We start from the raw sequence: 15,577 nt of genomic DNA on the forward strand, positions 1-15,577 counted from the left end.
AACTGACCCTTGGCCAGGGTTTGGTTTCCACACCAGTCTAGGTAAATAGTGCTCTAAATTCTTTAAACTTGCACCTTTCTATTTTTCTGTCTTTTGCTTTAATAAAGACACACCTTTGCATATGTTGATTTTTCCATGCTTTTGCCGCAACTATTGAAAACGTAAAGTCATTTGCATTTATTTTCTTAACGTGTTCCCATGTTACCCTTCCTGTTAGAAATCATATTTTGCATTGCAGTTTGTCATTTTCTGATATGGTCTAGAACCTCCTTACTTAAACTGTCTAAAGAACTTTTGCCCTAAATACATAGCGTTGTCTGTTGCATCCCATATTAGCATTTCCATGATTACCCTGACTTTATTTCTCTATAGTTATGTACTTTTCATTATCTTGATTATTGATTGTCTTATTCTTGTAAATTTAATGCTTACTGAGAACAAACTTTAGATAAAGAGTTTAAAACTTCCAGTTGTCCGTGGTCATTTACAAAGTATTGAATGTCATTTTGAGTTGTATTTTGCTGCCTTTCCTTTACAGCTAGCTCCCTGATCCATTGTGGTCATAGGTACCCGTGTCGGTGGATGGTAAGTCGGGTACGCTGAGGAAAATAACAGTAGGGAATTCACACAAATTGGTAGCAGCCCGTGAAGTCACCCGGTCAATGTATATGGTGAATTGAAATATATGGGCCCGAAGCCGGAAGCGGCGAAATTATTGGTTGGGTGACCTCGCGCGCTCTATCAGTTTTTCTGGCTAGCAGAGGATGGTTAGGGACTAGTTAAAGGATAGGTAGGACTAGTTAGGCTAGTTAAGTCGGTAGCTGCTAGTATATTGATGCTGCTATAAGAGCGGCCGTTCCGAGGGACCTGATCATTCTCTTGAGAATACGCTGCTTTGAAATTCATGAATTGTTTTATCATCGTTATTCTTGTTCTTATATTGTTATATGTATTAATCCATGCAATTGTAAACCGTCTCATTCTATGTTGTCCAAACTCCCCGGGGAATTGAAAAGGCAAGTGGTGAATAGAATCCATTGTCTTGAGGTCGCAGGCTCGAGGAAAGTTAGGTGCAGGTTAAGTACAACCGGGAAGCACTAACTAGGGTTTTCTTGAATACATGTGTGAATAAATGTCAGTAACGAGGTTCATTGGCAAAATTCCCATAGTGGCGTAACCTAGTATGGGTCACATCGGAAGAGTAGCAGGTTCATCGGAGCTTGGGTGAAAGCAGAGGGGTCCGCTGGGAAACCTTAGACTCGGATATATCCCGGAGAAGTGGATGAGTTTAGTGGAATAACAGGTTCACCGATGCTAGAGTGAAGGGCAGGCGGAAGAGATCTACCCGCAGCGCGTGAAAAGTAAATGGAAGTAGTTTACTTGCAGTAAAATAACTCTTTCTCTGTCTAGACACTTGAGCACTGTGGCGAATGTGTATTTGTTGTAAATTAACCAAGCACTAGCACTTTAGAAAGAAAGAAAGTTTCCGTTACCTTGTGAAGGGAGGGAGTCAGTCGCGAAGCGCCTCTGACGTCACTCCGTGCCGCGCTGGGATTGGTAGAAGCAGCGGGCGGGTAGCGGGGCTGAAATTGTAAAGGAGGGGTGAAGCGCCGGAGCGTGAGAACTGTCTCGCGAAGGGGCCGCGCACCCATTGGTCGAAACTATTTGAACGCGTGCACCCCATTGGTCGCACGGAATTGCAAAACGCATTTTGATTGGAGGTCACTTTGTAAACAAAGCTAAGCGTAGAAATCGTATGTGGCACTCGTATTGTCCAGAGACTAGACCCGATCCGAGAAACCAAGGATTTGAAAGGGATCAGTGGAAAGCCAATAGATACGATATTATGTATGGAACTAAGAGAAAAATGTCCCTTGTAAATAGGGTAAAGAATTACTTCAAAACGGACAAACCGATTAAATCCAGGGAGGGAGTTATTGTTCCACCACCGAATACTCCCGCCTCGTTCATGATGTTTGACCGAGGGTACAATACCTGTGTGTGGTTGGAGAATTGGGTAAAGTACACAAAAGATGACGGAATATTGGCTTTTCCGTTAGACGGTACTTTCAATGGTAGGATTTTATTTAATTTGAGAACCCGAATGAATGAATTGCATCCCAGACCGAGACTAACGCAGTATGAGGCATTAGAGGAATGGGAGATTGAGGCTTTCGAAAGAGAGAAACCCCGAATGGACAAAGGTCTGACCAAGTGGTACCCCAGGCTGAAACAAGAGACCAGGGATAAAAGGATGAAACAGTGGAGACAGAGCATGATTGTTGAGGGTCTGTTTCCCATGATACCAGCATGTACCCCTTCTGGGGGAGAGAAAAAGACAGAAAAGAGTAAGCATTGGGGAGCTCTTGGGGAGTCAGACGATGAGTTGTTAGATGACATCTTTACGAGAAGTCCGCCCCCTTATAATGAGGGAGCCCGACCTTCCAGTGTAGGAGAAAATCCCCAGCGTCCATCTATTAAGGAGGAGGACAGATCCCTAAGTAGGGGGGGAGGTGGTCAGGTACTGCCCTATTTTGAGAATCCCGGACCCGCAGAGGTACGAGATATATATCCTAGAGTGCCCGTGAGCCCGGAAGAAAAATATTCCCGTGAAAGAGCCTTTTTCCCCAGACCTCTTTATGAAAACGAAGAAAAACAATTGAGTTCAGGAATGCCCTTTTTACAGCCTCCGTATGGGGAAGAACGTAGGTCATTTGGCACCGGAACTTTGTTCCCAAAACCAAATTATGGTGGAGGACCGAGTGAAACGCATCCTACTGCCCCGAGTTTTACCCCTCACCTGACCCCACAGATAATACCTGACCGGACATTAGGAAGAGTACTAGATGAAAGGGAGCAAGAGGCCATAGCTAGACAGAGGACAGAAATAATTCAGAAAATATCCCAGTTAAATGCCAGTCCTGAGGCTTTGACTATTCCGGTAACAATCGGACCAGTGGTTCCGTTGTATGGGAATAATCAGGGAAGCCCAAACCCTCCAGTTATGAAACCAATCATGGCCCCGCCGAGGCAGGAGCCCCTACTGATAGACGATCAGTCCAGTGAGTGCGAGTCTGAAGTTGTGTTCTTGGACCTGCCAGACAAACAGAACGGAAAGGGAGTACCGAAGAGGCAAAATCCTTTTAATGCGAAAGAAATTAAATTAGAATCAACGTCAGGTACTAGGAGTGTCTCTCTGGTAACTCCGGAGGAAATTGAAAACTGGAGTCGTGAATTAGAAAAACAGACTCCGCAAACGAAACCTTTAGACCTCTACAAACTGAGAGTAGAAATAGAGGAATTAATGGCAGGAAATGTGGGATTGGACAGATTAAATACCTACTCTGAAGAAGAGTTGCTGTTTATGTGTAAAAGCCTTACCAGAAGTACAAGAGTGCTCCATGAAAAACTGACAGACACGGCAGTTAGTATGGCGATAGATATTTCCAGATCCAAGCCCTTGCAGAGACCATACCGAGCTGAATTCTCAGACAAAGATATAGAGAACTTGAATGTGTCAGGGAAAAAGTTGCAGATTAAAGAGTTGCTAGCAATTCTGCAAAAATGGGGAGATGTGGAAAAATGGAAAAGCAGGTGGGCACGAAAGAAAGATGAGGCTCGATCCAGACAAAAGACCCCTGAGTTCCCTTTGAGAGAAGTAGACAAGCCTGAAACGTTATGCCCCATGCGTGAAGTACCAGGTGGGAGGTATGTGCACGTTCCATGGTCCAGACAGGATATTGTGTCCTTTACTAACGATTTCCCGAAACTGCGCGAGAAGCCAGTCGACTGGTACCGGCAGGTGGAAAGGTTCGTAAAGGTGCAAAAATGCCTGTGGAAAGACATGGATGGATTTTTTGATATCGTGGTCCCGGTAGATCTATGGACCGAGTGTAAAATAGCCATAGGCTGGCCTAGTGAGGAGTACCCGAGGGACTCTAACACAGGGGAGCCGTCGATTGAAGTGATGAAAAAATATGAACAAGTAATTCTGCATTTGAAAAATAAGGTGCCCGCAAAGGAAACAGATTGGACCAGGATAGATAGAACCACGCAGGAAAGAGACGAGACAGTGCACTCCTATTATGAAAGGCTGTTGCAGGTGTTTAAAACATACAGTGGTATAGATAACATCGAGATGAAGGATATGACGCATTTCATTTACAGGTTTGTAAACGGTTTAAGACCCGAAATTTGTCAGTGGATAAAGGATAACAAAATTTGTTGGCAGTCCAAAAAGATAGACGAGGTCCTGCGGTACGCAAAGTACTGCGAGGACGAGATGGCAGAAAAGAAAAAGGCTCTCAAGGAGAAGGTCATGTGGGCTCAAGTGAAGCTCGCAGAACAGCAGGAAAAACAGTTGAGTAATATGGTCAAAAACAATCAGAACCAAGGTCCTGGGGGTGGGGGAGGAGGTAAGCCCCGGCCCAAAATGAGCAGGGAAGAGGCTATGAAGAAATTTCCCTGTCACCAGTGCGGAGAAATTGGACACTGGCGTAACGAGTGTCCTTATTTGCCTGACGATAACCACAAAACACCTGATTTAACTCCACAGACGCAGAAAGAAAGACCAAGAAAGACTTAACCACAGGTAAAAACGGTTCAGGTGCCCCGAGCTCCAAAGCAAGTACATAAGGGAAAAGGCACAGGGGGTGATGAGATAGAAGTCTGGGAAAGCAATGAGAATAGAAATGCAGCAACTTCGCAGTATTTGTTAAACGATACCTTCCTTTGTGATGACCAGTACTGACGGGGCCTGAGAGGGGAGGACGAGGAGTGCGTACTTGGCGCCTCCTTGCCGGTAGACCAGTCCGGACCATACATTGAAGGAAAAGTTGACGGAAATGATGTCACCTTTCTGTTGGACACTGGCGCTACCCGTTCTACTGTGAGAACAGTGGACGTTCCAAACCTACCCCTCTCGGGAGAAGCCATCCAAGTAGTGGGTGTATCTAATCAATTGATTAGTACTCCTGTTACCAAGCCCATGGAGATCTCAATTGGAAACTTTAAGGAAATGCATAGGTTTGTCGTTTGTGACACCAGTCCAGTGAACTTACTGGGACGTGATTTGCTGTGCAAAATGAACTGTACCATCTTTTGCACACCAAAGGGTGTTGAAATTCAGACCCCAGATGAAGATGGCATTTATAAATTGATGCTAATCAGACCCGACACAGAAATTAAACGAATGACTATGCAAGATTTGCCCAAAGAACTTCAAGAAGCAGTGAAGCCAGAGGTATGGGACTTTACTGGGAAAGATGTAGGGTTAATGAAAAATGTGGACCCCATACAGATAGCAATAAAGGATAATGCGGTATACCCCAATACTAAACCCTACAGAATGAATGCAGAAGTGAGAGCTGGGGTTACTCTGGAAATACAGAAATTGCTAGAAGGAAACATCATACAGGAAGTAATGAGTAGCCCATGTAACTCACCGATTATGGGCATCAAGAAGCCTAGTGGCAAGTACAGAGTAGTGCAGGACCTACGAAAAGTCAACAAAATAGTGGTCCCCTGCTGCCCTATTGTCCCAAACCCAGCAGTGATTCTGTATCAGATTCCCTGGGACGCTGAGTGGTTCACTGTGATAGACCTGTGTCATGCATTCTTTTCCATTCCCTTGCATCCAGACAGCAAATTTCTTTTCTCATTTGCCTTCAATGGTCACGTGTATGTCTGGAACCGGGTCCCTCAAGGGTACACAGAGAGCCCCTCTATCTTTAATCAGATCTTGAAAAAATGTTTGGAAACTTTGGTCTTACCTGGAAACTCTGTCCTAGTGCAATACATTGACGACCTCTTGGTGGCGTCTAAAAGTCATAGGGATTGTGTGATTGACACCATTGCCCTACTGAATCACCTGAGTGAGAAGGGACATAAAGTGGCCCCTGAAAAATTACAGTTCTGTGCAAAATCAGTGAAATATCTGGGACACCAGATAGAGAAAGGTGTCAGGAAAGTAACATCAGAAAGGGTGAGAATAATTCAAAAGATGCAGTTACCCCGTACTCAGAAAGAGATCAGAATGTTCCTGGGAGTGATAGGATACTGCAGGCAATGGATTCTGGGATTTGCAGTCCTAGCTAGGCCCTTGATAAAAATGACCAAGAGAGGAACACCGGATATTGTGCAAAGGGATGATGAAAGCTTAACAGCCTTCACAAAACTACGGGATTGTCTGTGTACAGCCCCTGCGTTAGGAATGCCAGACTATTCCAAGGAGTTTGCCCTATTCTGTGACACTCGCGATAATTGCGCGTTGTCAGTCCTGACACAAGAACATGGCACAACCAGAAGGCCTGTGGCATATTTCTCTGCCACCCTGGATCCAGTGGCTGCTGGATTACCGGGATGTCTGAAAGCAGTAGCTGCTACCTGCGCAAGTTTAGAGCAGAGTGAGTCCATTGTCATGGGACATCCTGTAACTGTGTATGTTCCACATGGAGTGGTAATATTACTGACCAGGACGAAAACTCAGTATCTCACCCCTAGTCGGCTGACTAAATACGAGAGGATTCTTGTGGGTGCTGCAAATGTAAACATTGTTAGGTGCAGTATTCTGAACCCCGCCACTTTGCTCCCCGACCCAATGGATATGGAAGGTGGGGTGGATGATGAGCATGATTGCATTGATTTAACGGAATTCAACACCAAGCCACGCCCAGACATTAAAGAAACACCATTGCCTGAGCATGACAAGGAATTGTTTGTGGATGGTTCATGTCTAAGACATGAACAAGGAGGCCTGAGTGCTGCATATGCGGTAGTCTCCTTAACCAAAATTGAAGAAGCAGGTTATCTATTTGACGTAAAGTCTGCACTAGTAGCCGAATTGATCACCATGATAAAAGCTTGCAAAATTGGGAAAAACCTACGCATAACAGTGTATACTGACAGTCAGTACTGTTATGGGGTTGTGCATGACTTTGGCCAGTTGTGGCTACAGAGGGAGTTCCTGACTTCATCAGGTACCCCTATTCGAAATGGAAAAGTGGTTCAAGACCTTTTAGAGGCAATCCAGTTACCAAAGGAACTGGCAGTGGTAAAATGTGTTGCTCATAAGAAGGGCATGGACACTGTATCACTGGGAAATGATTTTGCTGATCGAGTGGCCCAATGGTGCGCCAGAGATCGGTATATCATAAATCCAAAACGAGGGGGGCCAGGAACCAGCTGCCAACTTCAAGTGTTTGAAGAAGTGCCTACATGGGATGAAGTGAAAGAGTGGCAGCAGGCGGCACCTTGGCAAGAGAGAGAGAAGTGGAAGGAAGATGGGTGTAGACCAAGGCGTGTGGATGGTGTCATCTTGGGCCCAACTGGTATGCCTGTGTTACCTAGACACTTACTTAGCACAATGGCGAGATTGATACATGAAGGATCACACATTGGTAGGGACGCCATGATCCTAGTGTTTCAACAGACTTGGTACAGTAAAAAGTTCAGGAAAGTAGCAGAGTCCCTCTGCCAGAGGTGCCTGCCATGTCAAAGGATGAACGCAGGCAAGAAAACTGCGGTGGAATTGGGAAAAATTGGGAGGTCAGGGGGTCCCTTTGTAAGAATACAGGTTGACTTCATCACCATGCCCCGTTGTGAAGGGAAGCGATATGTCCTTGTCATGGTCTGCCTGTTTTCAAAGTGGGTGGAGGTTTTCCCTACTCCCCAAAATGACGCAATGACAGTAGCTAAGTGTTTACTAAAAGAACTGATACCTAGGTTCGGGGTTCCAGTCACTATTGAATCAGATAGAGGCCGACATTTTCAGAATGAGGTGATCGACGAACTCTGTAAGGCCTTTGGAATCTCACAAAAGCTCCACTGTGCATATCGTCCAGAGGCTTCTGGAATAGTGGAACAAGTAAACGGAACTATCAAAAACAGACTAGCAAAACTGTGTGATGCATCTGGCATGACCTGGGTGAAGGCCCTGCCCTTGGTCCTGATGGGACTCAGAAGTGTTCCTGACCGCAAGACAGGCCTAAGTCCCCATGAAATCCTGATGGGAAGAGTGATGAGACAAGCATGGGTACCAGGAAGCAAACTGTTTAGTATTACTGATGATTTGGTGCTTGAATACTGCAAGAGATTAGGTGACCAAGTGCGTTCTATCTCTCGCCAGATCGGAGAAGACGCCATCCTCAATCCAACGACTCCCCTCCACAAATTGGTCCCGGGGGACTGGGTCAAGATAAAGAAGCATACTCGGAAGAGCTGCCTGGAGCCCAGGTGGGGAGAGAAGTGTCAGGTGATCCTGGTAACAACCAGAGCCGTAAAGTGTGCAGGGGTTCCACATTGGGTCCACGCCAGCCACACCCAGAAGGTATTACCAGACGAAGAGCCTGAAGAAGAAGGGCATCCAGCAGAGGACTCTGCAGGAGCCAGACGACGTACAGCCCAGTACCAGTCAAGCTGCAGGAACAGCAGACGTTGGCCCAGGAATAGTTGATAACGAACTACCAAGAGTCCAGCCTGCTGAAGGGGTCCAAGAAGCTGAGCCCGAAGTAGCTGAAGACGAGCTGCCGAGCATATGGCCAGAAGAGTGGATACCATTAATTGATCTCACTGAAGACCCGATCAGAACAAGTGAGCGACTTCGGGACGGTAGAGAGTGGGCTAGAGAGGAAAGGCAAGGCACAGGCGAAGAACCTCAGGATCTTGAGATTCACATCAAAACTGAGGAAGGAGAAGGTCAGACAGGGACAGAACAAGTGATTGATACTCCTCCACTGACTCCTGATGTCAAGAAGGGACAGACTAGACATAGCGTAATAGTTCGAGCAGAAGAAAATCAAGAGATCGAAGTGCTTGAACAGGATCAGATAGAATTAGAAGAACGTGTTCAGGAAACAGAAACAGAGACATTTGAAAGACAAACACAAAACTGTCCTGAACAAGGCCAGATTAGTGACCAGGCGGAAGAAATAGATGCGAGCCCTGGAATTAGTCAGATAGAAGAGGAAGAAACTGAAACAGAATTGCCCCAAACTAATGAAAACAAGAGGGCAAGAGAAGAAAACGAAGTCCAAGTGCCAACTAAAAGACTTAAGAAAAGAAAGCACGTAGAGCCTGGCTTCGTAAAGAAATTGAGACTAAGGATAAAGACAGTGGAAGAAAAACGTGCTGAAGAAAGGAGAAGTGCTCGCATAGCTGAGCAACAAGAAGGTACTTCCAAAAGAAGGAGTGATCGAATAAAAAGACAAAACAAAAAGTACAAGTCTCCTGAATGGACGCTCGTTTTGGAAGAATTTGAAGATCTTGATATCACTGACGAAAGCGACGGGGACCCAGTCCCTGAGTACTCTGCCGAAGAAGAAGACGAGCCACCGTGAATTTGCACAAAGTAAGCTACTGGTGTAAAGACACAAAGAGGGGTCGAGAAACTTCTTCTGAGCCGAAATGTCTGATTCAAGCGTGAATGGTAGACCTAGTCGCAGTTGTTGCAAAACATGCTGCAAGGTATGTGTATGTAGTATAGTTATACTGATATTAGTTTGGATAGGACTAACAGTTTTCATTCCTTTTGCGGTGAGCAAAAATACTAATATGTACCCTACTAAAATTGTAAATACTGAGACTGAAGAACTGACAACACAAAGTGTAGCAAGACATGAGAGAGCACTGAAGCAAACAAAACGAGACTTAGAAGCATCAGATGAGGGAGGACTACATTATCATGGAATTAAGAATAAGACACATTTAAATGTTTTCGCAAACTTGTTAATACACTAGAGACTATGGAAATTGAAGATTGCTATGTCTGCATGAAGCTACCTACCTCTGTGGCTGAAGGCGTGACATACCATCACCTGCCCCTGACGTATGGAATATCCTGTAGCATTTTAGCCAGCTTATTTTACAAAAGAGGACAGTTACAGTACTATTACTCTAACAATGACGTGATCTTTTCTGAACTTCCTATACGTGGGAACTTGAATCCTGTACATACAAAAAGTGACGTTACTCGCTATATGGGTGAATACTTTCTGACTATAGGTAATATCGACATAGGTGACGCACACAGAGATAACTTGACCTGTTCTTTGCGTGAGCAGGAAAAGATGTTCCTGAACATGGCAGAGAAGAGGAGAATAAAAATACAGAAAAAGGCAGATGATGAGAAACAGAAAAAGCCAAAATGGGCGGAAAACATGGAAGGCACCTCAAATGGTGGGGCGGGTCCTGCTCTGTTGCTGGATTTTGAAAAGAAAGGCAAGCTATGTCTTCACCGTGAGAAGACTAGCTATTATAATAACATTTTCATTGGTTCCAGTGAATGCGAACATAATTACAAGGTAATTGGAGGATGGGGTTTCAAAAATGGGTCAGAGCCTGTGTTTCCTGGAATTTATTATATTTGTGGGGACAAGGCTTATTTCAAATTGCCGGATTACTGGTATGGAAGCTGCTACTTTGGCATTGTCTTCCCGAAAATATACCATGTGAATGAAGTTGCTGGAAGCAGTGAAAATACTAATGGCTTAGTGCGTAGTAAAAGAGAAAGCGTAGGTGAAATAATGGGTAGTATTTTCAGTGCACTGATACCTGGAGTGGGAGTGGTTCTAAACACTCACAGAATTTGCAAATTGTCTACTATAGTGGATGTGTTGTCTACTGACACAGCTCATGGATTTCTGCTGGTCAATACCGAAATGGTTGCGATCAGATCAATGGTTTTGCAGAACAGACTTGCTCTTGACACCTTATTAGCAAAAGAGGGCAGAGTCTGCCGGATGTTGAAGTCGCAACATTGTTGCACTTATATTCCGGACAAAAGTGTGCAGCTCAAAAGATATGTGAAAAACATTACTAATTTGGAAAAGGAACTCAAACCACTCGAGGTTGATAGTGCCTGGAAGAGACTGGTAGATGGTCTCTCAAATGTAGGTCATTGGCTTGCTAGTTTAGGTAAAAGCTTATTGTTCAAAGTACTGATGCCAATTGTAATTATAGGTCTTATCCTATTCTTCATTTTTGTCTGTTGCAAATGCCGTAAACACACCAGAAAGCATCAAGTGAATGCCAGAGGAGTGAAACGAAGTGTGGATGAGCTTGAATTGGAGCAAATAAATAATAAGATCTACAAAAGGGTGAAGAATTCTCACCCTACCAAAGATGAGAAAGAGAAATTGAATCGCTTGCTGGAAGAGATAGAGTTGTATAGAGTGTGAGAAGTTGGCATCTGGTTCCATTTATTTTTTTGTGATGATAGTAAATATCATCAAAGAGGGGATTGATGAAGCAAAGCTTCGCATTTGCGACTTGCCGAATTCATGAACCTCGCCCGTGTGTAATCCAGTAATAATTTGTACGTCTTACTAACGTTTATATTTCATGTTTAAACGAAGTCCATGAAGCTTGCCTATGTGTATTGCTAATACTATTAATTTGAGTCAATAAAATGGCCGCTGCTTTGAAATAAGTGTATGCGCATGCGTCAGTCACACTCACGTGTCCTGATGTGTTTGCAGGTTTGGAGGGAAATAGTTGCGCATGCGTAATACATAGCTTTGCCAGTAACGTGGTACTGCTCGTGCCACTGCTCTTGTGCCCGTATACATGTAGCTAACATTTAGACTGCATAAGTATATTTTTGTGATAAGTTGAAAGTACAAACCCAATGATGTGTTTTCATATCGTTATTTCTATGTATTAATTTGTTTTCGCTTACTTTTCATGTATTCTCCATTCGGAAGGGTGCTGGGCTGGGGAGTCCATCTTGGAGGGTACTTGTGCGCAGACTCGGCAGGAGCCATCATGGCATTGAATTGCTGCCAAAGAAGGTTGATACCAGAAGCCACCCTGGGAAGCAGTACCTTCGCCCGGCAGCATCACGATATTGTTCTATTATGTTGCTAAAATGTATTCTTTCCCTGTATTCTGCGCAATTTTCTCATGGGAACCCCAATCTCGCTAGGCGGTACCCAGAGATGCAAAGTAGGCATCTAAATAGTGTGTTTTGATTGGTGTGTTACCCAAATCCTACCTTAGGACCAATCCAAATTGAGGGATTCTGACACTTTGCAACATTGGGGGGTGGTACACTGCCCCAAAACAGTATATCTACCCTGGGTTCACCTAGGGAAATTGTCCGACTTGTCTGGTTTAGCTGACCTGTCACTGACCCAACGCACTCAATAGGTGACTGAAGATACAGAGAGCTGCGGAGCACTCTGTCCGAAAATTGACCATATACTAAGGTTTTACTAAACCTTAAAGTGCTGGCAGAGCACTTTGCTGGGAGTTCGCTGACCCAATCGGGGTCTTGATCGATAGCTGCAGAGAGGGTGGAGCGCAGGCGTTGCTTCCGAACTGCGGGTGCTGGTCCTGTCCTGAGGGTTTCCTGTCCTGTCCTGAGGTCCTGTCCTGATTCCTAATCTGAGGGTTTCCTGTCCTGTCCTGGGTGTCCATTCTGCACCTGCTGTCCATTGAGGGGTATCCTTCCTTGAGGGTTTCCTGTCCTTAACTGACCCTTGGCCAGGGTTTGGTTTCCACACCAGTCTAGGTAAATAGTGCTCTAAATTCTTTAAACTTGCACCTTTCTATTTTTCCGTCTTTTGCTTTAATAAAGACACACCTTTGCATATGTTGATTTTTCCATGCTTTTGCCGCAACTATTGAAAACGTAAAGTCATTTGCATTTATTTTCTTAACGTGTTCCCATGTTACCCTTCCTGTTAGAAATCATATTTTGCATTGCAGTTTGTCATTTTCTGATATGGTCTAGAACCTCCTTACTTAAACTGTCTAAAGAACTTTTGCCCTAAATACATAGCGTTGTCTGTTGCATCCCATATTAGCATTTCCATGATTACCCTGACTTTATTTCTCTATAGTTATGTACTTTTCATTATCTTGATTATTGATTGTCTTATTCTTGTAAATTTAATGCTTACTGAGAACGAACTTTAGATAAAGAGTTTAAAACTTCCAGTTGTCCGTGGTCATTTACAAAGTATTGAATGTCATTTTGAGTTGTATTTTGCTGCCTTTCCTTTACAGCTAGCTCCCTGATCCATTGTGGTCATAGGTACCCGTGTCGGTGGATGGTAAGTCGGGTACGCTGAGGAAAATAACAGTAGGGAATTCACACAAATTGGTAGCAGCCCGTGAAGTCACCCGGTCAATGTATATGGTGAATTGAAATATATGGGCCGGAAGCGGCGAAATTATTGGTTGGGTGACCTCGCGCGCTCTATCACTACTTAAGAAATCCGCAATCACCTTTTTTGCCCCTGGAACATACCTAACCTCAAACAGGAAGTCCTGTAAACGCATAGAAAGCCTAGCTATCCTAGCAGTTTGTCCGGAAATTTCCTTCTAAAAAAAAAAAACGGTTTAAAAATTTCTAAAATGGTTAAAAAAATAGAAGAATTAAAGTTCTTGTTCTTTAAAGATCCCATCCTCGTCGCCAATTTGTAGAAGCAATGAATTCCAGGAAGAAGATATTCAAATAAATGCAGTTGAATTTATTCCTTACAAATGAGCACGTCCTGTTACATCAGCTGTCTGCAGGAACTGCCTGCCAGTGAATCCACAAGTACACATTAGAACATAGAACCTATAATTCAAATGAGTACACTACATGCTTAAAGGGGAATACACATTCAATACAACACTGTTAATATGGACTTACAATGAAATAATTAAATAAGCACATACTACATGACCCAACTCCAGCAGTGAGGGCCAATGAGCATTGTTGATACAAAATAATCAACAACAACAACAAATGAATCCCGGAGAGCAGGCTGAGACCCTCCCAGCACCAGACAGTCTTTGTATCTCTGGACCTCACCTGGGTTTCATGTGGGGCCTGCTGGGGTCGGGTTAAAAGAGGGGCCTCTGATGAACAACTGCGCACGCGCGGAGGACAGACACCGCTGTTAAGGCAATCCAACTCCAGAGGTCGCTGCAAGAAAGATTCACAGCTCAGTGCCAGGAAAGGGCGACAGCTCAGTGCCAGGAAAGGGGGAGTGCAAACTCCTCGGTTCGGCTCCTCCATGGGGGGTGTGTCTCCTTTGCGCAGGCGCAGTGAGGCTGAGCGGCCTCTGTCCAGGGCAGTTCACAGGCTGCACTCATTGCAGGGGGTGTCTTTGCTCTGCGCATGCGCAGTGAGGCTGAGCTGCCTCTGTCCAGGGCAGTTCACAGGCTGCACTCATTGCAGGGGGTGTCTTTGCTTTGCGCATGCGTAGTGAGGCTGAGCGGCCTCTGTCCAGGGCAGTTCACAGGCTGCACTCAGAGCAAGGTCCTAACTCGGCGATTGGAAGTAGTATGCTCGCTCCGCACATGCGCCGCTGTGACGCGCGGTCCTGTGCGTGCGCAGCCGTGAGACGCCATATTTTTTTCTGGCGCGATGGTGGCTCGTTCAGCGGCGTGAACACGCGCGTCACTCGGGGGCAGTAACACACCGGGACACACTCCTCTCAGGCAGCTGGGCCCCCAGCGTGCCCCCACCTGTCCCCCAGGCCCTGCAGCCTCCACTGAGCGGTGAACAAGGAGAGGTGAGGCACTCTAATCTCAGTTTCCAAACTCCATTGGTACTGTACTCTTTGCGCATGCGCAGTTGTTACTCTTAGGCTCGTTTTAACCCGCGCGCTGCTACGGGAGGCAGTGTCTATTTTCCGCGCATGCGCAGTTACACGGCACGTGAGACTCACTATTCTAAACCTGGCTGCAGAAATCCCCGTTTCTAAACTGCATTGGTGTACTACCCATGAGCGCATGCGCACTTGTTAATCTCAGGCGGGTGGGGGCGGGGCCTGTGGTGTGAATGCTCCTCCTCTACGGGGGCGGGGCCTGTGGGTGGGGGCGGGGTCTGTGGGAGTGGGGCCTGTGGTTGTGGAGTCTGTGGGGGCGGAGTCTGTGGATGTTGGGTGGGCGGGGTCTGTGGGGGTGTGGGCGGGGTCTGGGAAAGTTGGGGCGGGGTCAGTGGATGTGGGGCCTGTGGTGGTGAGGGCGGGGCAGTGAATGTGAGGGCGGGGTCAAAACAGCAAACATGCCCAGACTGGGGGCGTTGCATTATATAGGGAGCGGGTGCCATATTTTTCTGAGTTTGATTTCCTGCGTGCACCGACGCCTGTGCGACCAGAATTTGGAACTCGCTTCCTCCGTACCTCCGCACTGCCACCTCTTTCCGCATCTTCCAAAAGGACCTTAACCCCTCCTGTGCTCATGACGAGCTGAGCTCGTTATGCCCGTTGGAACGCTCGCACGCTGGGCTGATTCCCCTGCTGTGCTGAGCGTTCCATTAAACGGGTGCGACCGGAGCGCCGTGGCTCATGGCGAGCTGAGCTCGTCATGAGCACCGGGGGGGGGGGTTAAGGTCCTTTTGGAAGATGCGGAAAGAGGTGGCAGTGCGGAGGTATGGAGGAAGCGAGTTCCAAATTCTGGTCGCACAGGCGAAACAGCCCCACAGTGAAGGGGTTAAAACTCTTCTCTTTCAAAGACATGAAAGGGGCTGCAGGCCTCGGGTGGGTCCAGCCCGGGGCAGTGTTTGTTAGTGTATTGCAGTGCTGGACTGGTGGTAAGGAAATGGGCTACAGGCATTTCGCAACCCACCAGTGGGTCCCTA

Source organism: Lissotriton helveticus, chromosome 1_2 (genome assembly GCF_964261635.1).
Source record: "Lissotriton helveticus chromosome 1_2, aLisHel1.1, whole genome shotgun sequence".
In the NCBI taxonomy this organism is placed as follows: Eukaryota; Metazoa; Chordata; class Amphibia; order Caudata; family Salamandridae; genus Lissotriton; species Lissotriton helveticus.